The 27,621-nt window shown below is 43.3% G+C and overlaps 2 protein-coding genes across 4 annotated transcripts in view; one reads left to right on the top strand and one right to left on the bottom strand.

Annotated features, from left to right (window-relative positions):
* Positions 1 to 27,084, bottom strand: part of Filip1l (filamin A interacting protein 1 like) — a 238,822-nt gene extending 211,738 nt beyond the window's left edge. The window contains exon 1 of the mRNA XM_021185160.3: positions 26,999 to 27,084. The gene's annotated coding sequence lies outside the window, so the exon portion shown is untranslated. The remainder of the gene's footprint in view (positions 1 to 26,998) is intronic.
* Cmss1 (cms1 ribosomal small subunit homolog) overlaps positions 1 to 27,621 on the top strand; it is a 298,119-nt gene that overhangs the window by 215,330 nt on the left and 55,168 nt on the right. Inside the window, exon 1 of one of the 3 annotated variants that reach the window (XM_029470282.2) lies at positions 27,323 to 27,411. The exons of the other annotated variants lie outside the window; for them this stretch is intronic. The gene's annotated coding sequence lies outside the window, so the exon portion shown is untranslated. Of the gene's footprint in view, positions 1 to 27,322; positions 27,412 to 27,621 lie in introns of those variants that run through there. 3 annotated transcript variants of the gene reach the window in all.

Here is a 27,621-nt window from a genome sequence, read left to right as displayed (position 1 = left end):
TGCCCATGGAGACCAGAAGATGGAATCAGATCCTCTAGAGCTGCAGTTACAGACAGTATGAGGCACCCAGTGCAGATGCTGGGAACCAAATGTGGGTCCTCTGAAAGAGTAGTGTACACTCTTAACTGCTGCCAAGACCCGCCCCCCAGCCCCTGCAAACCCACTTGAGTATATCCAAGAATTATTTCATAATACCTCTGCATTCCCCTTCAGTCTCCTTCTTATCTTCAGGATGTCTGTCAAGATTGTAGAATTATGGCACTTTAAAATATATAAAGATCTTTACTAAGCCATAGCCTCTCAAGCTGTGGTTCATAGCCCCAACTTCTCCATAGCCTCACAGACAGGAACCGCACATCAGGTGAAAGAGAGTCACGTAATGGAATCGTCTTGGAACTGTTTACGTTAATTCACCAGGCAGCTAGAGCCAATTACCTACAGTTTGCCTGGAAAAAGCATTACCAGTGTAGAAGAGCTTATTGTGCTACATAGCTTGATTACAAAGTAATAAAACATACTATACCGAGATGGCTGATATTCTGGGCATCCTACCTCCTCCTGAAGGAATTCATTCCTTACTGTCTTCTCACTCAAAGGAAAATGGTTCATTATGATAGTAGTCTTGTAATTCATGTTACCCGTTTAGGAAATATGCTTTTTATATGTACTTGTAATTTTTCCAAACTAGATGTCAACCTTCAATTTCTTTCCTCTCGTCACAGGAACAAAATTGTTCTCATTCCTCATTCCTTCTTCTCTTGTCACCAGGGCTGCACAGTGGTCCCCTTTCATGTGTCCTCTGAACACAGCCTTAAGACTAGGGCAAGCATGCTCCATTGTAGGCTTTCCAACTCTCGTGAGGTAACTGAGCACCTTCCTGCCAACGTTTCTGAAATAGTCCCCACCCACCTTGGTATTCTGCCATGTTTGTCTGCCCCTTGGGGATCAGAGCTATGCATGTTGATGACCCCTTCCTAGTGGCCAAAAAGAAGTTACATATGCATCCATTCTGCCACTATTTCTCTGGAGACTTCCACAAGAGGAAAGAAGGTGGTCATGTTGTCAGGAAGAGTAATGCATTCCCAAGTTGGATTTTAATGGATAACTTAGCTCCGGGTTAGATTCTTTAGGGGGAAAAAAAGTCACCATTTTTAATATAGCAGGTCACCAGTTTGGTCACTGGGAGAGTTAATCAAATAGCTGCTATAGTTCAAAAGTACATCTGCATTTGAATAAAATATGATTCTTGTTAGAGACCTAAACCTGACATGTTTTCCCCCAGGTAATAAAATGGCTCTTAATGAAATAAACGTGTGCCTTTCCCCCAGCAAACATGCATGAAAGACACCACACAGTTACTTTTTTTTTTTTTTTTCAGGCAATGGTAGGGAACTTTTGACCTACCCCGGGCTGCTTCTTTTTAATCATTCTTGCATAGTTATCAACTGTTAACCTAATGAGCAGAAGAACCCATGGCTTATCAGTGCCACAAATGAAAGGAGTAGAAGAAGAGTCTTGAAGCCACTTCTGCTGGTCAGCAGGCTTGATTACAGTGTTTGAAGGATTAGTACTGAGACATACTTGTGACATACTCGACTTCCCTCTTTGTATACCTGTTCTCATTCGGCCTATAACAAGAAACAGGTCCCTGTCACACCTGTACTTTCAACAGTGCCTAAACCCTACTTGAGATAGTCATTACTTCTTATGGTCAAATGATATTGACCATGATGTGCTGACGCCCAGAATCTCATGCCTACTTCTGTGGATCATTCAGCCTTTCAGTGAGGAGCCTCTTAGCATGCTTAACAAATATCTCTGGACAGCTGGAAACCACGAGTGACTCATTTCCTTGCTTTTTAAAACCTTAGAGGCAGTAGAACTTTGGTATAACGACTGCAATAACCAAAATAGAGAATACTTTCATGGTCCCACAAAAGTCCTTCATATTGCCTGTTTTATTCAACTTTTCCCTTCATTTTCAAATCTTGGCAACCACCAAGCTAGTTCCCCTTCCTTTTGTGTCACCTTCCCTGGTTGCCATATGAAGAGATTCCTCATATTTGAATCTGCTTCAGCTCACTTACCAGAGTATGCCGAAGATACATCCAAATGGTTATGTTTACCAATAGTTTGTTCCTTGAAGGGACAATAGTGCTCCATCATATACATGTACTGTATTTTGCTTCTCCACTCACCAGTTGATTAACATTAGGTTGCTACCTATTTAAAGGCATTGCAGATGTTCAAGTACAGATTTTAAGAGAACCTAACTTTCTGAGTGTTCCTCTGTGAGTGGAATTACTGCAGCTTGTTGTAAATGGATGTTTAACAGTTTGTGAGGACCTCTGATTTCTAACCTGCACTACACTGCATTCCTGTCAGCAGTGTGAGAAGTCCAGTTGCTCTCGCCCTCCCTAACACTGAGCATTGTCTGTGGAATTTGGCTGCGGAGAAGGGGGTCTTGTTTTGTGCTGTTGTTCAGCTGAATTGTGACTTACTGCTTAAGCTTTTTAGTATTCCTAGTACCCTAATCTCATGGAGTTAATAGGAATTGCTTTGGGTTTGTGAATCCAGTTTATTTTTTAAGAGATTGTATGGAATGTACTTTAGCATCATTCTAAGAAATTGTTGCTTACCCTCCCAGGTCACCATGATTTCCTCCTGTGTTTTCAGCTAGATGTTTTGTTTTGTTTTGTTTTGTTTCGTTTTTAGCTTTAGCATTGGTGTGGGCTTTTAAAGTGAAATTTGGTAGCTTGTCAATGGAAGAGGAAACGCAGAGGTTCTCAGTATGCGTGCTCCCTGGCTATCACTTAACTAAGTTAAAAGCTTGGGTTGACATGCAAAAGTAGTTTCATGACTAAAATTAAGGGAAGTTATAAGTTGCCCATGTAACCTTTAGACATTATTGAATCAGGACAGCTTGATCCTTCCAAAGTTAAAAATCATGCAGGTAATACCTTATTTCCAGAAATGCACATGATAAGAAGTGTAGTTAATACATTGGCAGACACCTGTTTAAAAGATTTATCTTACATGTGTGGATGGTTTGCCCCCACGTTCATCTCGGCACCATGAGGTTATCATTAGGGATCCAAAATCTAGAAGACATCAGTTCTCCTGAGACCAGAGTTCTAGATGGATTTGAGGTGCCATGTGGGTGCTGAGGACAGAACCTGGGTCCTTTGGAAGAGCAGCCTGTGCTCTTAACCACCAAGCCAGCTTTCAAACCTCATGTTTCTGCTTATAAAATGCATTTCTGAAGCATAAATCATTCCCGTACAGGTATCCGAGTTTTTGTGGAAGAAAAATATTATGTATCCTAACTGGAGAACTTGAAACAGAACCAGCATGAGGGCTGCAGTCTGTTCAGGAGCCACAGCTCAGAAATTCTGCATAGCTTCAGATATTTACAGTACGATTTATAAAAGCAAAGTTACAGCTATGAAGTAGCCATGAAATAACTTTAGGGTTGGGGTCACCACAACATGAAGAACTATATTAAAGGGTCACACATTAGGAAAGTTGAGAACCACTGCTCTAGACTGTACTAAGTGAGGGCTTTTGTTTTCCTTTGCTGATGTCAATGTTAACTTTTTGGCCCTCTGATTTATACATTTGGTTAAAAGAACCAAGACACTGTTATCATTCATTAATCAACCATGATTTGTATACCCTCCAGGAGAGTAGCCTTTACTGAGATAAAGAAGTTTCTGATTCATACAGTACCAAGGAGTAGCATCATTGAGGACCCTGTTATCCTTGTCCATGGGAGTAAAACACCCCTGCTGATACTTACATCAGATGTCTAGACATCTAGACATAGATACTTTTTAGTATATTCCAGTGGCCTTCGCTTCCTTTGTCTTAAAGGATGGCGTATAGATTTGCCTACAAGCTTTCCGACTTTATTTGCACTACAGGACTGATTTTATTAAGTCGGGTTCGGCTGCATTTACCCAACACTACAACTTGTACATCCACAAACCGAACCACCCAAGGAAATCCAGTTACTTTTCCCATACAAAGTATCAAATATGATATCGAACAATAATTTCCCATTCTTTTTCGCTTAGTCATACTTGGTAACATTTTGAATTTGCCAGCTTTACACAAGTGGTGATTGACTTAGTAATCAACCTTAAGAGCATCCATGGAGATGAAGTCCAGCAAAAAGAATAAGGAGGAGAAGCATTTCTTCACTGATTCCCCTGCTTAGACTTAACAGTGTGGAGCTAAGCATTCCTCACTGGATCTGGTATTTGGTGCCTGAATAACACTATTGATATATAGCCTTTGAGAGGAAGGTGCCTATCTGGGGACACGGTGTACATGAATTCCCTCATGTAGTGTATGAATTCATCATTCCAAAATGATCTGGAAGAGAAGACCTCCTGTGAGTATCAGGACAATTTAGGCACATTGTTTTGTCAGCTAGGAATGGAACTCAGGACCTTGCACATTGTGGACAGCCACGCGGAGCACAACCTCAGGCCCAGAGACAAGCCTTTTAAGTACCGTGTTATAACGGAAACAACTGGATTCTAGGCTTCCCTTTGGCACTTACTACTAGTTAGCAGACCACAAGTCATCTTGTCCTTCACTTTGTTTCCTGGGCTGTGGAATGTAGGATCTCTGTCAAGTGTCACCCAGCTTTGAACAAACGTTGAGAGCGGGAGAAGTTACACTGTGCCTGCTCCAGCCATCTTCTCCCTCAGTCTGGCTGCATGCAGCCACAGTCACCCTACAGGTTCTCAGTGTGTGTTGCTCACTCTCCATGGCTGCCTGCTGGAGCCCCATCTTTCTGTGCAGTACTTGTTCCAAGGCAGCTGTACCTGGACTATGAGATGCTCCACAAGTGCCATTTCTGGTAAGGCCCTGGTCCCTTCATCCACACGGGCCCACGTGCAGCTGTTTGCTATTGGTTCTCCCCTCCCCCCAAGAGCCACATTTAATTGTCCAGCTCTTCTAAGTCTTTAAGATAGTCCAGGGAGCATTAGCTCACTAGAAGTAATTGAAAACACCTTGCAGAACAGGGCAACTGGGGATGCGAGCATGGGATTCAGTCAGGCTGATCAGGGTAAAGGAAGAAGTTATTCATCTACCTTGTAACATTTTCCAGTAAATTTACACAAAGCAGTTCTGGAGGCATACAGTTTGGAGACATGACAGGGCCCAGGACAAGTGTGGCTAACCTAGGCCCTCCTTGTGAGAGGTGATTTCCCTACTCCCAGCCCCCAACCCCTAACAGAGAGAGGGGTTGGGGGAGAGAGGGAGAGATGTACACCTCTCTCTCTTGCTCGTGTGCACACACACACACACACACACACCTGGGCTCTTTCTTTGCTACACTTTCTTTGCTTCTGACTTTCCAAGACCCCCCAGAGCATCCTGTTAGATCTTCTCTCAGGTACTCCCCTTTGACCTTAGGTCTGTCCTAGCGTGGGATGTGTCGAAGGGACAGGCACTCTGTATGAGGGAGCCTACTCAAACACTAAGGGAACATATTCAGTGGGACTGCAGGAGTTTATACTCTGCTACTCTGCTAGTTCTTTTTTTTTTTTTTTTTTTTTTGGTTTTTCGAGACAGGGTTTCTCTGTGTAGCCCTGGCTGTCCTGGCACTCACTTTGTAGACCAGGCTGGCCTCGAACTCAGAAATCCACCTGCCTCTGCCTCCCGAGTGCTGGGATTAAAGGCGTGCGCCACCACGCCCGGCTCTGCTAGTTCTTTACAGGTACTCCAGTGGTGACAGGCAGACCATGCACGAGTCATGCTGCCTCTAAATGCACCAGAGCGCCCCTGCTTCCTTCCATCCCACATAAGCTATGCTATATTTTAGGAAAACTTGAACTTAGTACCAAGGTTAAACATTTATGAAGTGACTTAGGCTTGCAAGTGATTTTTTTTTAACTCAAGATCATTCATAAAATATTATTAGAACCTATCTTTAAGGAACGTGTGTGTGTGTGTGTGTGTGTGTGTGTGCGCGCGTGCGTGTGTGTGCTCACTCCCATGTATTAGTCACTTGTGTCATTACTGTGACACAATATCTGACAGGAGTAACTTATGGACAGGCTTATTTGGGTTCAAAGTTGAAGACGCAGCCAGTCTTAGTAAGAAAGTCATGGGATCAGTAAATGAAGACAGCACCATCGATTGGAAAACAGAGAGCAATGAATGCTTGTGCTGAGCTATTTTATGCCATTTTATGCAGTTCAGACCCCCATATAAATGGTCCACCCACATTGAGGGTGGGTCTCAGTTAACCAATTCTAGAAGATCTCTCTCTCTCAGACATAACCAGAAATTGCTTCCATAGTGATTCTAAATCCCATGAGGTTGACAAGGAAGATTAACCATCAAATCCTCCAAAGCCACATGTTTCAGTGGAAGAGCTCTCTGGAGAGACTCTAAGGTGCTCTTATTCTGTAAAGGGAGAAGCAGTGTAGAGCGCAATGTAGCAATGAAAGAGCATCCGGCTTTAGACACTGGACGTTATTCTGTCAGTAAGATTATAACCGTGGTCTAACGGAAATGCCTGACATACATTGAAAACATAGCAACTCCTCATCTATTCAGGAGCTTGCATTTGAACTGAAGACACCATCTGAAAATACTGTTTCTGCCGTCCTCTGGAAGGGAAGGAACACAATCCTGGAACACGAATTGTTTCCTATAGTCCCTGAGGATAAGTAATTTGTACTAGACACTTTTCTTCAGAGAGGATTCCTCTCACTTGGTTGATGCAGGGTTCTGCTGTTCTCGTTCCGTGTCAAATTAAGCTAAGGCAGTGTGGCAGGGAGATGAAAAGCTCTGGTTGTGAGACCAGATCCCTAGGTTAGAACCTTAATCGTGACTTTTTCTAACTCTATGAGCTAAAATATGTTGATTGTTTTTTTTTTTTTTCTGGATCTTATTTTGTTGTCCACATCTGAAAAATGAGTACGAAGATATTAACATCTTCCTCATGGTCATAATGATTAGTGATCTTCAAATAAATGTATTCCCAAAGGCGCTTGGAAAAACTGACTGCTTTCTTGAACATTTTAAAGTTGGATCAAAGCTTTTCATCATTGGTTTTAAAATGTATTTTCACTAATGGGAAGTAGAGTACAGTAAGTATTCTATAACATGGCTAAGTAATAAATTGATTGTGGCTGAAATTGCTCCTATTCTGGCAGAAGCTGTTCCTAATTAAACATGGGATGGAAAATGGGAGAATAAAGCTCAAGAAGGAAAAGACAGCTTTAAAAGCACTTTATATAATTGCCCTTGATTGCTTAAAAATCTTGGGATTCATCTCCACATATCCTGAAACCAATAGCATTTCTACTGGTAATATGTTTGAATTCCAGGAAATGTGCATACCCCAAGATAGTAACGTACAAAACATAATTAAGATTTTCATTTTAATGTTTATTTTATAAAATAAAATAATTTAATGTTTCAGTAGATTAGAATTTGCCTTCTAATAAGATGGGAAGCATGAATGTTGATAGATTCTCGGGCACTTAAAAAATAAGATCCAGATAGAAATTAAGGACTGAAAATGATTTTGCAGACATCTTTGATGTCCACTTCTTCAAAACATTGGCATGCTGATCTTCATCCCCTAGTTTGAAGGTCACAGAGAGGAAATTACATGTAAAGATATGTTAATCCTTTAGGACAATGCCTAAGATACAGTAAGCACTGAGCAAAACAATATGTTACTAGTAGTTATTGTAGCTCTGCAATTCAAGCATAATTATACGCACATTTTGAGTTCCTTTCTTGTCCTTACTACCTATATGCATTTGCTTTCCTTCAGAATCTGTATAGGATCAGGAAAATATGTTAGCTCTATAGAAAACCCAATGGTTTCATCATGGGACAGAAGAACTCCAGAGATAACTGCTGAGACTGTCCTCTCTTCTTACACGCCCATGTTTATTGATGTTCTACTTATCATAGCAAGGAACTAGAACCAACAGAGATGCCCATCAACAGATAAATTAGCATATACAAAGCAGAATATCATCTTTCAGCTATAAAGAAAAATGAAATGTGGGGAGGTGGGTGGATATGGAAAATATAATGTTAAATGAAATGACCCAGGCTCAGAGAGAAACAATGACATGTTCTTCTTCGTATATGGACTTTAACTTTCAACGGCTACATGAAAATAGGTATGTGCATGTGTATAGTATAGTGTGGCATTAGAGCGGGAATGAGACCAAGAAAGGATGCTAGGTGGTAAGGAACAACAAAATGTAGAGAAAGGAGTCAGAAGGGGGGTACAAAACTTTTGTTTCCCAATCTCAGTTGTATTATGGGTTTTTCCCCCAAGATGGACAATGAGTTCAACCTTCTGTTATTGAAATAGCTAAACCATTAAATAAACAAATAGAGTAACTTAAAAAAATCATAATTTCCTAGAAGTCTTCAGCATCTATAGTATTGGAGACTTGCCAAGAAAACAAACCATTGGCTAGAGTCTCTTTTAGAAATGGCTTCCTTGAACTAGGAAAACATTGTAAAGATCACAGATGTTAAGAAAGACTATACATGGCCTGCAATTAGATAGGTTGTAAATCAGATTCTGCTTAAGGCTGTGCTGGGTCAGATGCAAGAGGATGCAGAATCAGTCATGCAAGGAACACTGTTTTCCTTCAAGAATTAAAAAATCCATACTATATTAAAAGGGAGCTTTCAAAGTGTCATCCTGTGAATTTTATCAATCCAAGATTGAATTATTTAGACTGCATGATTTTGTTTCTAAATTCTTCAAGTATTTTATTTGGGAGAGGGGACATGTATACTACTGCACACACATGGACGTCAGAGGACCACTCGTGGGAGTCACTTTTCCCCTAAAGTGATAGGAAAATCCCAGTGAGCCTCTCAGGATAAAGACCTCTGATGGTGGTCCAACTGAGCCTCCCTCCGGAAGCCATTCAACTCTTCTCATCTCACACAGGAAAAAATGTAATAACGTCTCTACCTACCTACCTACAGTCATATTAAAATAAAATAGTGAGCAGGGAAGAAATTTTAAGCTCAGAACACCTGCCATGGTTTTCATTCCAAAACTCCCTTCATAAATGGCCACAATGTACCACATTGCCAGACTCTGCCCTAGCAAAAAGGATAAAAATAAAATAAAATAAAATGAGTTTCTATCTATGGAGACATAGTTTACCAAGATGAGATAGACATATGAGCCACTTCCTTAAATACAGTGGACTGTGTGAAGAGCACAAAGGTAGAACCCTCCCAGGATGCCAGCCGTAGGACTGGGATGTTGAGGTAGGGAAATCTGAAGCCTTGGTGTTATGAAGACCATCCATGTTCAGACTGAAGTTTGCCCCAACAGAAAGGGAACGAGGCAGGAAAACACCATGACTCGGTGGGCAAAGTCCTTCTTACAGAAGGAATAGAGGGAAATGGGTGTCAGGGTTGAGGACTCATCCAGGAGCATGGACACATGGCTCAACCCTTGAGAGATGAGACGTGCTGACATATTTATTCACGGAAAGGAAGGTTCTGGAGGCAAGGGAAGTGCAGCTTTGGAAGAATGCTGTCAATTTAGGATTGAACGAGGGCTCCATGGCCCTGGGGCGGGGAGCCTCTTTAAGAGACTGAAAGGTTGTATGTCCTTGGTGGGTGAGCAGTTGACAGGAAGTGAAACAGGAGATGTGCTGTGTCTAAGACAGGGTAAACATTCGAGGGACCCATTATAGCAGTGTGGCTAATGTTAGATATTTAATCAACAGAGTCCATGGAGTAATTACTGTCATGTGGACTTTACAGGGTGGAAGGCCACAGAGAAACCATTATTTCAGGAGGTTCATTTTAAATCACTGACCCCAGATCAGCCTGGCGGCAGAGCTGTGCGTTTGCGGTATACTGTGTGCTTTCAGAAAGATTGGAGAGCGCTCAGAGGAAAGGTAGAGAGACCAGGAAGAATGGGGACAATAACAGGTAGATAACAATGGGAGGACCGTAGACATGACTGTTGGCCTAAGTGTGGTTGAGAATGCTGTAAAAACCCAGATTGTTAATCTGTGGTAGAGGCCAAGGTCTGTCAAGGTTAGTAATTGCTCTGTTGTAGGCACAAGTGTAGCCTCTGGGGAGAGGGCATTCCAATGCCAGCCAAAGAGAATTCTCCCAGTTAGCAGAGAGATCAGCTTTCCCTGGCCCTTCATTCCTGGCAGAGTGGTCAGCTGAGGCTCACTTACATCCATGCCAGTTAGTCCAGTACATGGAGAGCAGAGAAAGAAGTGTGGATGATGTGGGCATCCAACCAGAATGTGGTGCGAGACAGCACGGGGTAGACAGTGCCTAGAAGACATGGCTGTACCACACGCACGCACATGTACCACCCTTTCCTGCTCATGGATTGCAATCTGAGGTGCTTGTCCTGGAGAGAGTGGAAACTGTTTCCTACTTCCTGGTCAGCCAGCCAGGGTGCCCTGCTTCCCTTCAGGGTCATCATCAGTACTCCAGCTGAAGAGCACCTCCCACTGTCTGGTAGCAAGTAGCCAGCTAAGGGCACAGGCAGGACCAGAGCTCCCTGGAAGGAAGCTTTGCTATTTGAGAAGAGATGTTCTGCTGTTTCGGCAAGGTAAAAGTGGCCTAGGTCCAGGGTAGCAGGCTAAAAGAAGTACAGGGTGGACAGTTGAAAGAGAGGTTCATTTTCACAGCCTCCTCCTGGCACCTGTGATTGTAGAGGAAATAAATACATCCTTCAGAATAATGTGTGCTGTCTTGACCCATGAGGCCTGCAGCCATGGGTGGGTAAACAGATGCTCTCAGAAACAACCTAATAAGCAGAGAAGAGTGACAGTGGTATGCCTTTATTTGCAGCTGAGTGTGGGGTCATATGGTTGCAATCCCAAGTCATGAAACTGGACCAGGACAGAAGTGAGTTCAAAGCCAGCCAGAGCTACATTTTAAGGAGAAAGGGAGGGAGGGAGCAAATCCTTCATTTGCATAAAGTGCTCATGGAAGAAATCTGGGTGTGAGAGAGAGAGAGTGGAGAGACAGGGAGAACTACTACTGATTATTGAACTCAGGGTCTTTCATGTGTTATGTAAACATTCTCCCACTTAGGTCTGCCCCCGACACTTTATACTATATTTTGAGACAAAGTCCCACTGTTACTCCAACAGAACTCAGACTTTCAATCCTCTGCCTCCAGAACTGTCTGGGGTTGCAGGGCTGTGCTCCTGGGGTTGCAGGGCTGTGCTCCCAGGCCTAGCGTCTGTCTCCCTCAAATCGACCCAGAATTTTTCCATACTTCTCCTGTGACCTACTTAATATTCCATAGTATTTTATCATTTTAATGAGAAGTAATTGTGCATCTTGGTTTGCATTCTGTTACTACTCAATACTTGTGTGAACATCCTCTCCTGTGAACAGATTCTCCTCCATTCTTCAGCTTTTTTCATAGCTACTAAACATAGCAATTTGTAAATCCAGTTTTCTCCTTTGGGGAGTTTCACAAACTATTACCTTTAAGTATATTTTTATTTTATTACATCTATGTGGGGCAAGGGGGTAATGAATGGATACACAGCCCAGTGACTATGTGGCTGTTAGAAGACAACTCTTGGGAACTGGTTCTCCCCTTCCACCGTGTGCGTCCCAGGGATCAAACACAAGTATCAGGTCTGGTGACAGGAGTCATTACCTTAGCCATTTTCCTGGCCTCTAGAGTATATTAGATTTAAGTGCTTTGTAATGTTTCAAGTGTGTGTGTGGTGGGGGTGAGGATTCTTCCGTTTGGGAGATATTGCTAAGTCTTTTTATGAAAAATACTCTGCCCACCTCCTGCCAAGCTCTGCCATGGCAGAGCCAGTTGGCAAGAGCAGTTAATAGGACAAAGCAGTGTTATACCCTCTGTCCCAGCCTACAGGACAAAGCAGCGTCATACCCTCTGTCCCAGCCTACAGATGCGAGTGGAGGAAGGGACAGTATAGTGGATGCTGAGTGCTGTTTAAAAAAAAGCAGACCAGCTGACGTGGGCACAGACTCCATGGAACACCTTCCTCAGAGTTTATATATTCCTGTGCACCCTGTAAACCAGGCCAGGTGTCTTTAAAAGAAAGCTAGTGATCTTAAGTTTCTTTCACCACATAAACAAAGGAACCAAGCTCTTCTTTAGGGCTGCTTTGTCCATGGGGAGGGCAGCCACTCAGGACTAAAGAAGAGTCAGAATTGGCCAGAATTTGGATCCCTGAGTTGGGGCAGAGCAGTGATCTGGGCAAAGCCACTCCAATCTAATGACTATGTTGCTTGTATGCCACGCACAGTTCTAAGTGTAAGGCCGAATGTGTGGCTAAAGATCTGGGTTCTTGGGAAGTTTATTCTTTGTGTGTGTGTTTGCATGTGTGCGTGCATGTATTTGTGAGAGAATCAGACTTTTCCCCCATTGGAAGTTGGATGTAATGGCGTACCAATAACTCCAACTATTCTTAGCTTTGAGCCAGAACAAACCAGCCCTGGGGAACAAGAAAACTCTTGGATTTAGCATAACTAGCCTCCTGCAGTAAGAATACTTGCCGTATTAAGATGATCCCACAGGAAAGTCTATACCTCTTGGCAACCTTATCAGTGAACCAGCTGACCTTCATGAGACAGCCTTATTACTAAAGAGAATCACAAACCTGGTTCTATCAAGATGACCAACAGCCCATTTCATCAGCCACCCTTTAGTAAAGAGGTTTTCGATTAGTTGAAGCATCTATTTACACCCCTAGTTTCCCTGTGGAACCAGAGCCCATGTCACCAAAGTGGGGTGTCTAGCCATTTTCGAAGAGGCAGCTTCTCATTTCCCGGCAGTAAAAGAAGCCCTTTCTCAGGGGTTCCTGCCACAGCCGCCTTACAGCTGGGGGGCTACAGAGCTTCTCCCTCCGGCAAAACACTCAGATGCCTGGCGGGAGGCTCCTGTGCTGGTCTGCTGTCGCTGACCTCTGCCTGAAGCAAGAAAAGGGGCCAGGATGACATAGCTGTGGTCACATTCAGCCTGTTCACTGCATCGATAGTCTTTATTTGTTTACTCAAGAACTCTGAGCAGCTTTTCTTAACAAGAAATTTGAACCACATTTTGTTTGAGATAGTCCAGAGAACTGTAGCAATGTGGTTCCCATTTTATAAACTTTTAAATGAAACTGTTCGCAGCTCACATCTTTGTTTAAAGAACAAGAACTTGGAACGCAGGCCTGTATTCTCAAGACCCCAAAAGACAGTGACCAAGGCAGAGAAGAATCCGGGACAGAGTCACCATCCAAAGCTTGCTTTGTATTGCCAGGAATTCAGTGTTCGTGTGAAAGCCTCGTTCCATTGTGAGGACTGCTGGTGAATTTGGCAGTGTTGCAGTCATGATTTACAGAACTGTCTATACTTTTGTTGTTTCTTCTCTCTGTAACTGGAAAACCTCACCTAGGCTCATTGCAATCTTTTGCTAACATGTCGGCCTTCGCTTGGCTTCCTCCCTGAACTCAGTCTATGTTTACAGGGCTCTCTGCTTGCAACTTGTTTCCCTTACAGTAGTTAGCTGTGGCGTTGTGCTCTTATTTATGTCTTTGAAAACATTTCCTAAGCATCCCTAAAAAAGCATGCTGATGTTTATGCCTTTGTCAGCTTTTCCATACAGTTTGCAAGGGTTATTTGGTAGATGATATGACCCTTCTAGGTAGTGAAGTTGAAATTATCTGTAAAATGATACATCCAGTCCCAGACCACATGAAACATGCACTAGCTAAGGAATTTAGACTAATACCTTTATACACATATTTTTGACAAGTCAGTCATCTTCCCTGAAATCCATTCTCTTTTGGATTAAATTTATTTCGTATCTAGCAATTTTATAGTTTCCAAGAAAGATTATGGCTAAAATGTTGACTAATTCTAAGGCAAAGGGACTTTTAGGCTTAATAATCACGTAACAGGAGAGTTGAAGGGCTGTGAGATTAACCAGAGTTAGCCTAAAGCATAGCAGTGCTCATGTACCCTTTAAGCAGCACTGACAAGGTATTTCCTGGAGATTAATGACAGTCTGAGTTAATGGGCTGAAGGAGGGCCATTAATCCCTTGCACAAAGGTAGTTCTGAAAGTAGCAATGAGAAACAACCGCTGGGTCAAGGGCACTGGATCCCAGGAGATGTCTCAGAAGATCGGTTACTCTACGGAAGGCCATCTTAACTACTGTTCTCAGCCGCTTCTCCTCCCAGCAGAGCTCAGGCTCGGGCTGTCGCCAGCCTGGCACACAAGGACTGTTGGGTAACTGGTTTTTCATCTTTCATCAGACAGACCTTTTTATTTTTAATAAATAGCTGCGCCTTCCCACTGAGAACTCAGCAATGCTACCATCTTAGAGGTCATTCTTCACACGAATCTCTTACCATCACAAACATGATAGGTGAGTGAAGCTGTGCTTAGGAGTCAAGAAACCAAGGCAAACAATTACACAAAAATAGTGGTACGCATACGATGCACAGGAGAATCTGAAATGTGAATGGTTGGGTGGGGTTGATGGAGTAATCAAACAGACATGACATCAATAAATCAGACAAGCAAACTGTGTTTGCAGATTTTAAAATGTCAGACTAAACTTCCACAGACTCTTTCTCCAGACCGGCCTAGGCTTGATGAATTTGGAGTGTATGCTTAATTTAGCCAGGATTGGTAGTCTCGGGATTAGTTAGGCGAGGTATATTACGTCCCAAAAAGCAAGTCTCTGAGATGTCAGAAAGGCATAAAATCTCCTTGGGTTCCCTTAGTCACAGACACATCTGCCTCTGTGCGTGCACCTCCTCTGTTAGTGTTTCAGGATCCAGAGCTTGCCTCTTCCCTGGGTGCGATGCTGCTCACCTTCCCACTTTGTGTGTCAGCGTCCTGTGAATCTAGAAAATACTTTTAAACCCCATTCAATGCATGAAGTTGTTCTGTCCTAAGACTGTGATGGCTGCAGTATGCTTTCATATATTTGAAACAATTACGTTATTTTGCTGCTTAAAAAATATTTATAACTCTGCTGATTAATAAGACAATAGATGATTACGAAGGGAAACTAAGAAAAATGTTTTCTGGTCAGTTAAGTAAAAAGTACAAATACTAAAGTTCCATTAAAATAGTGACCAGAGGGGAGGAGGCAGACCCGTGGTTAAACCTGCTTACTGCTCGTGCAGAGGATACAGGTTCAATACCCTGCACCCGTGTGCAAGTGCACACACACACATATACACACACACCACAAAACCCCAGACAAGCAAACACAAATAAGTAAATAAATAAATCCTTTACAAAGAAAGCATACATGCATACATACATGCATACATACACACACCAAATGGTGACTTGTATCTTGCCACTAACAGGAATCTGATGTAATGCTAAAAGCTGTCATTCTCTGGATTTGGAGTCAGCCAAGAAATTTGTAACTACCTATCCAAACTGGTAGCGCTACTGTTATAGGAAAGCACGTGCAGGTGAATATCACTATATTATTCCATACTGTTAAATAATCCTTACTTTATATGCACTTAGCTATGGCAGACCTAGGTGGACTTTTCAGCTGAAGTTGCCTAGTGTAAGGGAACCATCCAGGTGTAGCTGGACACATAACCAAACTAGTGCCCAGATAACTAGATTGTTTATGTCATAATTGTGGCTTTGTGATTCTATCTGGGGACAACAGTTTGAGTCGGTTTGAGTAGAAGGTCCCCTTCCTTCAGTAGGCACACTGCTCTCTTTTGACACTTCCATTGGTAGTGAAATGTCCTGGTCACTTTGCTTACTTTGGAAGCAACAGATCCACTATGATTTGAGCTGATGTTTTTCCGTCTTCTGTTTAGCAGATCCACATCCACACAGCCTTTCTGCCACTTATTAAGTGAATGGGATAGTAAAGCTTGCTTTCTAGTGTGTACAAATGCTGTCTTTCCAAATAGGAAAAGAACTGAATGAAACCTGTGGTGGAGCCTTGTTTCAAAAGGAGTAGTTTAACACCCCAGCACTAACATTCTTCTGAGGTTGCATTCCATAAATAATGACTGCTGGGCAGGAAGACTCATTTCCTATTCTGGAATAAATTGAACACACTTGAGATTTTTACTGTCTATTCAGAATCCTCTGGGCTGTGAGGCTGTAAATTATCACCTTCTTGAGTATGGAACTTACATTATATAATTTAAATTTTATGACAGAAGTGAGCAAGAGAATGATAATTTTTTAAATGTTTCTTGCATAAAACCAGAGATCCTCCAAGGAGAGAAAAGGATATTTCTGCTCTTTAACATTCATCAAGGAAATTTCAGGTTTGTTTTGAAGAATTGACTTCCTGGAGATTTTCTTAGTGCTCAAAACATGGCATTTTGCTTTCCAAACTCATACCTGTTGGCAGGTGCGTAGAGTCTGGAGTCATGGTCGTAACTTAGGGTCCAAAGAAAGCACCCTTCATGTGCTTCCCCGACCACCCTTCTATAGCCTATACCATTAATCAACTTCTCTGAAGGGGCTAGTATATCATATATTCACACTGGACTACTTAGGCCCAAACTATAGCTAGCATCATGATAGTTTTCTGTATTAGCAATGGTGGTGCCAACACCCGATTATTAAATACTTTTATACCATTATAAATATGCTCCCTACCTTATATCTCCCCTTTATTGCCCACAGCAAAGGCAGGTTTTGTTATTATCTCCATTTTGCAGTTCAGAAAACTGAGGCCTTTTGTGGGACAAAAATGGGGTCCTTCGTCCACTAGGGCTAGGGCTTCTGGGCCAGGCAGACACGGGGAGTTTGACTGCTCATGGGTTGGACTGTGAGAAACCTCAGGATCCTGCTTTGGGGTGGGGAAGGGCACAGTCTGGGGTTCCAGAGGACCTGCGGGAGTTGGATTCCGACTCCGCAGATGCCGCTAGGTACCGTAGAAGGGCCAGTTTTGGAGTCCCTGGGCCATACAGAGGCCAGATATGACAAATTCTCGCTCTTGGGCACCTCAGATGCCGCTGGATGTCTCAGAAGAGCTGAGAACAGAGTGGGAACCCTCGGGTGGACTCTGTCCTGGGGGCTGAAGGGAAAGGGACAGAGAGGAGAGGGCTCCAGCTGGGTCCCCAGGGGTGGAGAGAGTCTGGCTTGCTAACCAGCGCCAGCGGGTAGGTTGGCTTGGATTAGCTGGCAGCCTTGGCTTTGTGCACAGGGTGGCCTCTGGCGGGTAGATGCAGGACTGTTTAGAGGGAAGCCTGCTCCATTGCATCAGCACAGCGGTTCCGATAAGCAGAGACAGTCCGTGGTTTTAAGGCGTTTATTGCAGAAAGACAGAGAGGGAGAAAGTAGAGAAGCAGAGGGCAGCTGTGGCCATGTGGAAAGAGGGGGAAGGGAAGGTGGAGAGAGGGGGAGCAAGGGAGCAAGAGGAAGAACAAGAGAATAAGAGGTAAGAGAGGCAAGAGAATGAGGAGGGGGCAAGGAGCCTCTTTTATAGTGGGCCAGGCCTACCTGGCTGTTGCCAGGTAACTGTGGGAGTGGAGTCCAGACAGAATACCAGGAGCTTGGGGCATTGCCTACTTGACTGATGGCCACACGCCTCTGCAGGGGGCTGTGGGAGGCAGTAGCTGTGACAGGAGCCAGGGGACCAGGAGGCGTGGCCAAACACCTATCCGTCCCTTAGGGTCACCAGGGTTCCAGGCCTGTGCTCGGCCTGGGACCAGGCCATCTGTGCGCAGCTCACCGCCCCACAGCCTTTGAGGTTAAATAGCTGTTGAAGATGGAACGGAACTGAAGTGGGAAGTCAGAGCTGCAATCTGGGAGAGTCCATGCTCCCGGGCATTACACACTACGATGCTGAACTCCCGGACTTACTGCTTTCATTCCGGTTTTGTGTGGCATTTATATATTTTCAACTCAAACAGTCCTTTCTCTGTTCTAATGGTTGGGCATGGCTCCATATCTAGATGCTAATATGTTAAAATTCCAAGATCAACAGCCGACTGTAGGATCCACAATAGTGTTTTGCGTGCCATTTGTTTGTAGCATAAATAAGCAGGAGCAAGCACACCCTTCCAGGCTTGGCTGGGCCTTCCGTTGTGATATCCCTACACTGACTGCAGTGTGTGGTATTAGAGGCTGCAACAGTGGTGGTTTTGATCTTCTTAGATGAGTCAGGCATGTAGTGATGTCTGAAGAGGAAAATCAGATCAAATTAATTTGTGACTGTTTTTTGAGAAGCCAGCAAGCAGCCTTGAGCCAGTTTCTTAACAGGAGAGCAGCTACTTGAAGAAAAAAAATTGCATAGATCTTTCCCCCCGGGATTTTTTTCATTGGACAGTGTTTTATAAGTCAGTATTACACAGAAAGTATTTAGAGTTGAATTTTGAGGGATTCTAAAGGTTGATAAATTTTACTATCTCTTAAAAACACTGGCAAATTTCTCTGCCAACAGTTTCCTCTGCCTCAGTTCTTCATCTGAGAACATGGTGGGTAAACTTCATCAGACATTTTTCAAATATTCTTTTTCCTTTGTTTTAGCATCCTGACTTGAGGTTGGAGGGGGGAATAGAGGGAGGAAGACAGAGGGAGGGAGGGAGAGAGAGATCTTTTTCCTTTTTCTTACTTTTTTATTGATTCTTTCTGGATTTCACATCATGCACTCCAATTCCACCCATCTCCCCTTACCTACATATCCTCCCTCTGCCCTTGCAACCTCCCCCGCAAAAGAAAGGTAAATAAATAAATGAAAATTAAAAAACAGAAACAAAACCATCTCAGCATGGAAGCTGTAGTATGCCACAGTGTGGCCCACATCTTTTTTTGCAGCTATTCATTGCAGTGAGTCTTTGGTCTGGTCCGAGGCCTCTGGCTTCTGCTACACTATCAATACTGGATCCTCCCCAGGACTGCTCTCAGACATCCTAATGATGCCCAGTGTCTTGGAGATCCTGCAGCTTTGGGTCTGCAGGATCACCCCTTTCATGTGCTTTAGCAGTTCATAGATAGGGTAAATGTTAGAGTTGGCTACTCATAGCCTTGAATCTGGGCCTGGCTGGGTTGGTCAGCTTACAAGCTCTCCAGCACGGCCGGCCGGCCCCAGCTAAGCTCTCCCGCTCCCCTGCTCCCCCTCCTCCCGCTCTCCTGCCCTGAGGGCTCTGCTGTACCGTCCAGGTGAGATGCCAGTTCTCCCCAGTGCTGGAACAGTGAGGAGCAGGAACTGCTCTCTTACTCCATGACCCTGGGGCTGGCTCTCCTGCCTGCTGCAGGTGGCAAGCAGGGTGGAGGGGTGTCTCCCTCACCCACACCATCTCACAACAGATGAATGGTGGGGCCAGCTCTCCTATGATAACACCCTCAGGGTCAGCTTACCTCACCCTGCCACCAAGACCAGCTTTACTATGCTTCCCAGGTAGGGTGCAGGGTCTGCTCGCCTCTCCAGAGAGCTACAGCCAAGGAGGGGCGGGGCCATCCCTGCACAGCCCTTAGACATCAACATGTTCCCAGGCAACAGCCCAAAACAAGGAAGTCCAAATGGCCTTTGGTGAAAATGTGAGCCACGGACATGTCCACCTGCTACTGCAAGGCCATGGACCCAGACATCACCCTAACCGGGAGTACAGGAGGGACTTCGTGATCTCAGGTGGCAGTGTAGGCTCCTCACATCAGGCTACTCCTCTCCACCCTCTGGTCTCCAGTTCACCTCTCTTCATCATGCAGAAACTATTCCACTTCTCTCCCATGTCTCTGCCACATGTTTGCATATCATAGTGGTGCCCAATGCAGGGGGCCATGTGGCAGGTGGGCCTCTGAGTACCTCCCACCTCCCCATGTAGCATGTGTCAGGTGGACTGCATCCTGGCTTCTCTAAATTAAGATTTTTTTTTTATTTGTATTTTGTATGTATGGTGTTTTACCTATATGAATGTCTGTGTACCACATGCACTCAGTGCCTATGGAGGTCAGAAAAGGGTGCTGGATCCAGGGAACTAGCATTACATTACAGGTGGTTATAAGCTGGCATCTATGTTCTGGGAATTGAACTCTGGATCTTCTACAAGAACAGTAGAGCATTCTAAGCCACCAAACCATCCCCCCCACACCCCCTAACGTGTCTTCAAATGAAAACAACCCTGTTCAAGAACTCCATTATATCAACACCAAAGCAGAATACGACGTTTGACGTTTGAGGCAGAAGGCTCTCAGTATTCAGTCATACAGATCTTTAAGATACACTTTGCCAACAGTAAAATTTACCCTTCAGATAATGTTCTCTTCTACAAATCCCGACAAACACAAGAGATCACAGATGTTACCATTACAGTCAAGACCTACAGAAGTTCCATCACCCCAAAACAGCTCCCCTCTCCCCCTTTACAGAAACTCCTCCACTAGGTCCTAGAAGCTCGCAGTCGCTGATCTGCCTTCTGTCCCTGTAGCTTTTCATTTGCTACAGTGCCTATAATTGCACTTAGGCAGAGTCCGGCTTCTGGGGTCTGAATTGTTTCCCTTAGCCTAGCACAGTTGGGGTTTGTCCATGTTGCCGTATTGTTAGTGCTGTAGAGTAATTCATCCTACAGTGGTGCTGTAGTTTGAATATTCATTCAGCAGTAGAAGGCTGTCTGAATTGTTTCAAGGCAATTACAATGAAACTGGTAGAAATATGACTACTCAGTCATATGCAAGTTGCCTGTTAGGTTAGAAAGCATCAAATTCAAGAATCATTGGAGAAGGAAATGACTGTTCTATTCTGTGCCAACAGACACATTTCTAGCCAGCAGGGTGGTTCATGCCTGTTACCCAGCACTCAGGCGGCTGAGGCAGAAGGATGTGTTTTGAGTCAGCCTGGAGGTCCCTGCTTCAAAATCTATCTCTCCGAAAGCAATTAGTTTGTCTCCCCCATCACACTCACAAATGCAATCAAGAATGGAGTTTTTAATAGCCTCCTTCCGGAGCCACTCTTGTAAGTGGGTGGCCATGTGTGTTCTTGCTGGAAGACTAGTTCCCAAAGTAGCACAGCTTCCACGCCCACCTTTCCATTCTCTCCTACAACCCCACGTGGCCTGTACCATCAGCGTTTGTCCTCCCTCACTTTCAGAATTCACGTGATCTTATGTGCCTACCTCTCACTCAGGAGGTGCAGTGGGGGGGGGGGGGGTAGCAATCGTGTTATTTTGCTGCTCTAAAAGCGTAATTATGAAGAAAGGCTCCCTACAAAGTATGGCTTTTCTTTGGACGCATGCTTAAATGTGGCTCATCTTGCAGATGCCGACTCCACTATACGCACAGATTGGTTCGGTCACATACACAAAATATCCATTGATCCCTTTAGGCTTTTTCCCAACATGGCTTAATATACAATGACAATGTATTATTGGGGCCACTAATGTCACTTAGTGCAGTCATCATCACTGGAGCCATCACTGTCACCTAATGTACCTGATGCCAGATAGGCTGAGAGCAATCACTTAGTGCTGTGATTGTAATGTAATGTAATGTAATGCTAGTTCCTGGATCCATCACACACACACAATTAATATGATTTAGCGTGTCATGTATCAACCTGTGCTGGTCTGGAAACTTGTTCATCTGCTACAACTTAGACCAGAAATTTGATGTAATCATTTAGGAGTTTTTACAGCAGTTTGACTTTACTACAGAATCTTTGCCTGTGATCTTCATTTAAAAAATAAAAATAAAAAATTGTTGCAGTCAATGATAAATGGACCATGACAAAAGTTTTGTTTTATGCCACAGGTAGGTGAAAAGCACAGATATAATATGCTTTTCAAATGCTAACCTACAAAGAAGTCTCAAAATGTAGACTCAGTTCTAGAGCCTGATACTCTGTGTTTCAGACATACTGTGGAGTGACATCCACACTGATCATCTGCCAGCAGACTTGAGGAGGGGAAAATCAGAGGAATTATACACTTTACGTAAACATTGTCTCTGTTTAGTTGGTTTAAGCACACACCCACATTTCGTAAGTGTACACAAGAGAGCATCTCTATAGTGCAGAGCCTTGCTTTGGGTTATTGTCGGTGAGAAGCTGGGCCTGCTAACATGCTGTATACCAAGTGTTATTATCAGTCCCTCGGTTTGACAAGGACAGAAAAGCCCAGTAAACAGATCGTTGACCAAATCCCAACCTACCTGTCTCCCTGAACTAGGAGGTTGCTTGTATATAATATTCTAAGTTATGGACCAGTGTACCTCATTTCTTAGAAATGAATGGGTCCTTTACATCAATAAACTTCTACAACTTAATCCTGTCAGAGAAAGTCCCATTTCCCAGGAAACTCTTCAATCCTGGGTATGCTCACCCTATTGATTACCTATTTCTTTTTCTTTTCTTTTCCTTTCTTTTCTTTTCTTTTCTTTTCTTTTTTCTTGAGTTCAGCCCAAGCATCAGATGTCAGCATATCTTTTTGTTGAAAGAATTGCATGAATCTATCTTTTGAATTAATGGAATAGACAGCTCTAATCTGGGTGCATACACGTGAGGTAAGCTTGCAGTAGATGGTGGGGGGGGACCTGTATTTTAGAAGAATTTGCAGCTACTAGGCTTTAGACAACTTGGAAAGATTTTGCTTTGCTTTGCCTTGCTTCCTTCCTTTCTACTCTCTACCTTTAAGAAGAGGTGCAATTCCCAGAGGATAAAATCTTCCCATCTCTAAAAATTCAAATGATAAATCACAGTTCCATATTGTCACACAGGCCATTTGCCATATGGTGTCAACAGTCATACGCCAGTCATGAGAAATAGAACATAGGATAATCTTAATGGGATTAGCATTAGCACAAATACTTAAACACTATACTAATTCAAGCCAAATGTTATAGATCTATTGTATAATAGAACTAAAATCTATTGAATTGAAACAAAAACTATGGTAGAAATGACTGATACTTTAGAGCAAGTCCTAAATCATGTTAATTAGATTTAAGGAATGAGTTTGTGTCTTCTGTTTGTTTGATGTGAGATAGTCTCCCTCAAGACTCGGAATGTCTTGGAGCTCCCAGACTCCGTAAGTCCAGTCTTTATTTAATGCTACCTCCAACATGAACTTATCGTGTCTTAGTGGTTAAAAAGAAGAAGACTTTAAAAAAATATATTTTTTTTTGAACTTTTAACTGCAGCACCTGCTTAGGATCTAAAAACCAAAGTGGAAAACATAAGGCTTAGCCCCACATGCTCCCTGATCAAGTGCAGAGTTTCTTAAAATAGCCTCATGTGGAGCTACGAGGAGCAGCTGGTGTCACTGGTGTCCCCAAGCACAACCTGGCAGGCTCACACTGCTGCACAGGCAGCCGCTCTATGTCTCTCTCAGGCCCAGGTGCAGACGCTCAAAGGAGAAGCACAGAACCAGCTTCACTTTGTTACATTCCCTCTAATATATTAATCATGTAATTATTAATTTATCATATTCATTAATATATTATATTTATTATTATACTCATAGCACTTTGCTATGAACTCCTAATTCCAGTTTAGTGGCCATGACACCCCAAGATCTATGTTGATGATCTGGGATCTCCATCCTCACCTGCAACCTGGATAGAAATTCATCAAAGCATTTAAATGGACGAAATGAGGAAGCCAGGTGAGCAGCAACGCTCCTCCCCGCTTCCTAGTCTCAGGAGCAGTGTGACCAGGCCCCTCCATTCCCATGCCCTCCCACCATGATGGTCTGACCCATTCTTAAAGTGCAAGCCAAAAGAAACGCTTCCCTTAAGTTTCTTCCGTCGGGTATTTTGTGACAAGGAAAGTACGGAGTACAGCAGCAGGTCAGCTCACTCCCACGTGTCATCAGAAAGGCTGACAAGCACTCACACACTGCTGTGTTCAGCAGGCTGCCCTGCTCTGCAGTCTGTTACACTTAGCTCTTTCTCATGCACAGGCCTTGGTCTGTTCTGTTCGCTGGTGGTTTTGTTTTCTTGTGCTGTTGTTTCTTTTTCCTGATAAAGGTCCCATCTGGATCTAGAACAGGTGAGTTGGTGTTTCACATTGCTAAGCTGATGGCACTAATCACCAGTTTAAATCCCATTCACTTTTACATGGAGCTGAATAGCTAATGTGACCTATTGTCCTTGTCACAAATGATGTCAGGCCTTTTTTTTTTTCCCCTCAGTCCTGAAAGCTGTGATAATGATATTCAGAATATTTTTATTTCATTATGATACTAAGAGAGGTTAAGTTCAGAATTAACCTTCCTAGTTACCCAGTGTCTACAATGAAAAAGCAGTCGCCTTCTTTAGTAAGGAGGCTGATTTTTTTTTAAGAGTGGGGGGGGGGGAACTCTGGTCTAAGGAAAATGGAGACAGGAAAAGATGATGGGGTGATAGGTGTTGAATCTCTCCCGGTTGCCATAGTTTCCAGTTTACCAATACCATCTCCAACCAGTAGGTACCCCGGGCATTTGCATTCATGTTGAAAAATTCGAATTTTCTAACCTTTCACTTAAAAAATTATTCTGAGGGCCTACATCAGACTGAAAAAATAATTGTACTAACCCCTTAAGTACCTAAATCCTACTCCGTGATCTGCTGAGCCAGAGATGATACTATTGAATATCAACCTCCCCTAACACACAGGATCAAGGGGTTCATGTATGAGTTCCATGAACAAAACAAACATTCCATAAGTGTGTCATTGTAAGATATTGTTTCCACAGCCATGGGGCAGCGTTGGGGCTCTTGCAGTATGAACACAGTGACTGACTGTCACTTGAGCATAAACACTGGGAAACCCTGATTTCTCAGGAAAAGGTTCTACTCTAAAGTGTTCCTTAAGGACTTCCCTGTCCAACCCAGTTCTGAGATAGGCAGATTGTCAGTAAGTGAACCTTCATCTAGCATCTTTTATTTGGTCCAAACGTCAACATCTCTTCATGATCCTCAAGTATTTGTGCAAAATGTATATTCCAGCTTGCTTATCTGATGCTGAGATGGTCTCTGGGGTTGTTTCCATATCTTATCCATACTAAATAATCCTTTTCAGAATACGTAAACATTTCTGGGTCTGTTTTAATTAGAAATAGGGTGAAAATACTTAAATCATAAACAATATGCACATAGTACAATAGTATTTAAAGTACTAGTGATTTCCTTCTACAGAGATGCTCAGAGCATTAGCCTCAGTGACTATTGCACCCTTTAATAAACCATGCAGGGCCTAGGACAGAGGCATTTCAATAGTTAATGAATGAATTAAAAGCTGAGATAACAAGTTAAGTGCTTTACCATAAAAGTATTACCCCTGATACTGAAGAAATAGCATAATTCTTTTTTCAGTGTGAATAGTTACTATAAACACCTGTAATCACTAATTCTAGACTACAGAAAATAAACGGTTTTAAATACTTTAATACAGTGGGTTAGGCAAAGCATATTTCCTTGATACTGAAATTTTGTTTTAGGTTAAGATGAAGAATAATATGAACTCCATTGTGAAGGAAAGAATAGAAGGCTCATTTATTTGGGGATTTTCGCATCCTTGGACCTGCCCAACTCTTGGCAAGTCATACTCTCAGTCTCTCCAAATACATCATCATTTTGAAGCCACAATAAAATATATCTAGTTACAGTGCTTCAGCCCGAGGCTAGTTCTTGACTGAAATTCTAGTTGAGTGAAGTTTAAAAAGAGACAATTACCCATGCGCTTTAGTAGATGCTAAAGTCTGGGGATAAATCAGAGTTCTTTCTTCGTAACCAGTGCTTGCTTCTCTTGGCCCTGGTATTTTTTGAGTGGTTTTCCATTGGCTGTAATCAGTATCCAAACCCCACGTCACTTTGGGAAATTACACAGGAGAGTCTCCTCAGAGGACATATGTGTTAATTACACTGCATATTTGTTTTTAGAAAGTGGAAATAGCAAGTTAAAATTATTGACGCTTCTTGGGGGTGGGAGGGAAGCTCTCATCTTGCTGACGTCTGAGTTTTAAAGTTAAGCATGAGGAAAGTTTCCTGAGTGTCAACTGATGACTACAGAAGTAACGAGTTACTTGGGACATTTGTTTCTAAGGGGTTGACAAAAAGATACCTTATCTGCAACAGCATTACACAGCAGGCCTCATTTACCATGGAACATAGGACTGTAATTTGGCAATATTTGCACTGTACCAGTTCTAATATTTCCTGACACTTTTATTTTAAAAATGTGATCATTGTTCACTATGAAGAGAACAGAGGGTGCATAAAAACTCCTGAACATCTTAAGTTAGCATCCATTCGGTTAGATGGATTCCTTTTCTTTATACAACATTTCCCAGCCTCCCAGCACATCACATGATACTCCCATTGAGTACACAGAGCAGAGCTGACATGGTGTTCTCTGCAGCAGCCTGGAGTCACCTCTCCTTTACACCGGGGCATGTCGTCCCTGTGGATATCCATCCAGTGCTCTGTGTGGTGAACTGCAGAACAAGCCCATACCACGTATCGCTGGAGACCTTTTAAACTGTAAATTCCAAAACCTGCTCTGTTCTCTGGCTCCCAATCAAATCCTAACATCACAGAAATAAATGTGAACATAGGAAAAAAGAATACATTCTAGTTGTCATCTGAAAATGCTAATCCCTTCTACTGTTTCTCATGAAAAGGGAATTCCTCTCTGACCTGGCAACTTCTCCATTTTCATCACAGGGTGAATCAGAAATTTGTATTTACAAAATGCAACTGCTAACAAGAAAAGCCATGCACTCAAACATCTCGTATTACTTTTTACCATCTGTCTTACTCTTAAGAGAATAATAATGTAATATTCCCTTTAAATTTTCTTTCATTGCCCACAATGTAACAAAACTTGCCAGCAGAATGGGACCTCTATTTTGCAGTTGGCTTTCACCTATTTTAACCTGAAAGTCATCCTTGGTAAAATTTTAATCACACCAGAGACTTTCTCTCTCCTCTTACATAATATCCCAAGGCTCTTGCTTCTGCAGTGCCTGTGGCCATTCCCAGGTGTTAGATAACACAGAACATCTCAGGGCCCTTCTCAAGCAGTACAGGGCACTTAGCTTACCATGCAGGTACCTGGGCTTCGTCACGCCTGGCCGTTCTCTCTTCTGATGCCTGTCAAAATCCAGCAGTGGAGCCTGAGCACCCAAAAGCGTTTTCTTTTCTTTTTGGGCACCCTCTCGCTATTTGCCTTGTGGGTCTCAAAGTCACGGAGAGTATGTAACCAGGGACCAGGGACGGTTCTGCAAAAGGGCCGCAGCAGGGAGCCCAGCACTGAGTGGGCCCAAACACTAAATATAACTTTCTTTCCTTGTCGGGCAATGTCCTTCATACTCTGAAGACAGGCGACCTTGCCGAAATGCTCACCCCACAGCTTTGTCAGTCTCCACTGAAGAAAGGGGCAAGCTGAACTGAGCTACAAGATTAAACGACCCTAAGGCCAAAAGCCTTCTGTCCACAGCAGACAAGTAGAGGCAGGTAATCGCTCTCGGAGTGTCTCTGCATGTGTGTTCGAGGATGTTTGTGTGCTTGCATGCCTGTGCCCAGCAGCTGCTCTCCAGATTAAAGGACAGCACTCATTGGCAGACATCTCTGAAATCTCCTCCTGGGTCCTTCCAAACTCATGTGCGTATCCTGGATGAAGAGAGAACTGCTGGGCACAGCCTAGGACCCCTTCTCTGCCACGTC

This window comes from Mus caroli, unplaced genomic scaffold, assembly GCF_978045245.1.
Source record: "Mus caroli unplaced genomic scaffold, Mus_caroli_1 scaffold_17, whole genome shotgun sequence".
Taxonomy (NCBI): domain Eukaryota; kingdom Metazoa; phylum Chordata; class Mammalia; order Rodentia; family Muridae; genus Mus; species Mus caroli.
The sequence above is the reverse complement of the archived record's forward strand: the minus strand, read 5'-3'. Positions and strand labels throughout refer to the sequence as shown.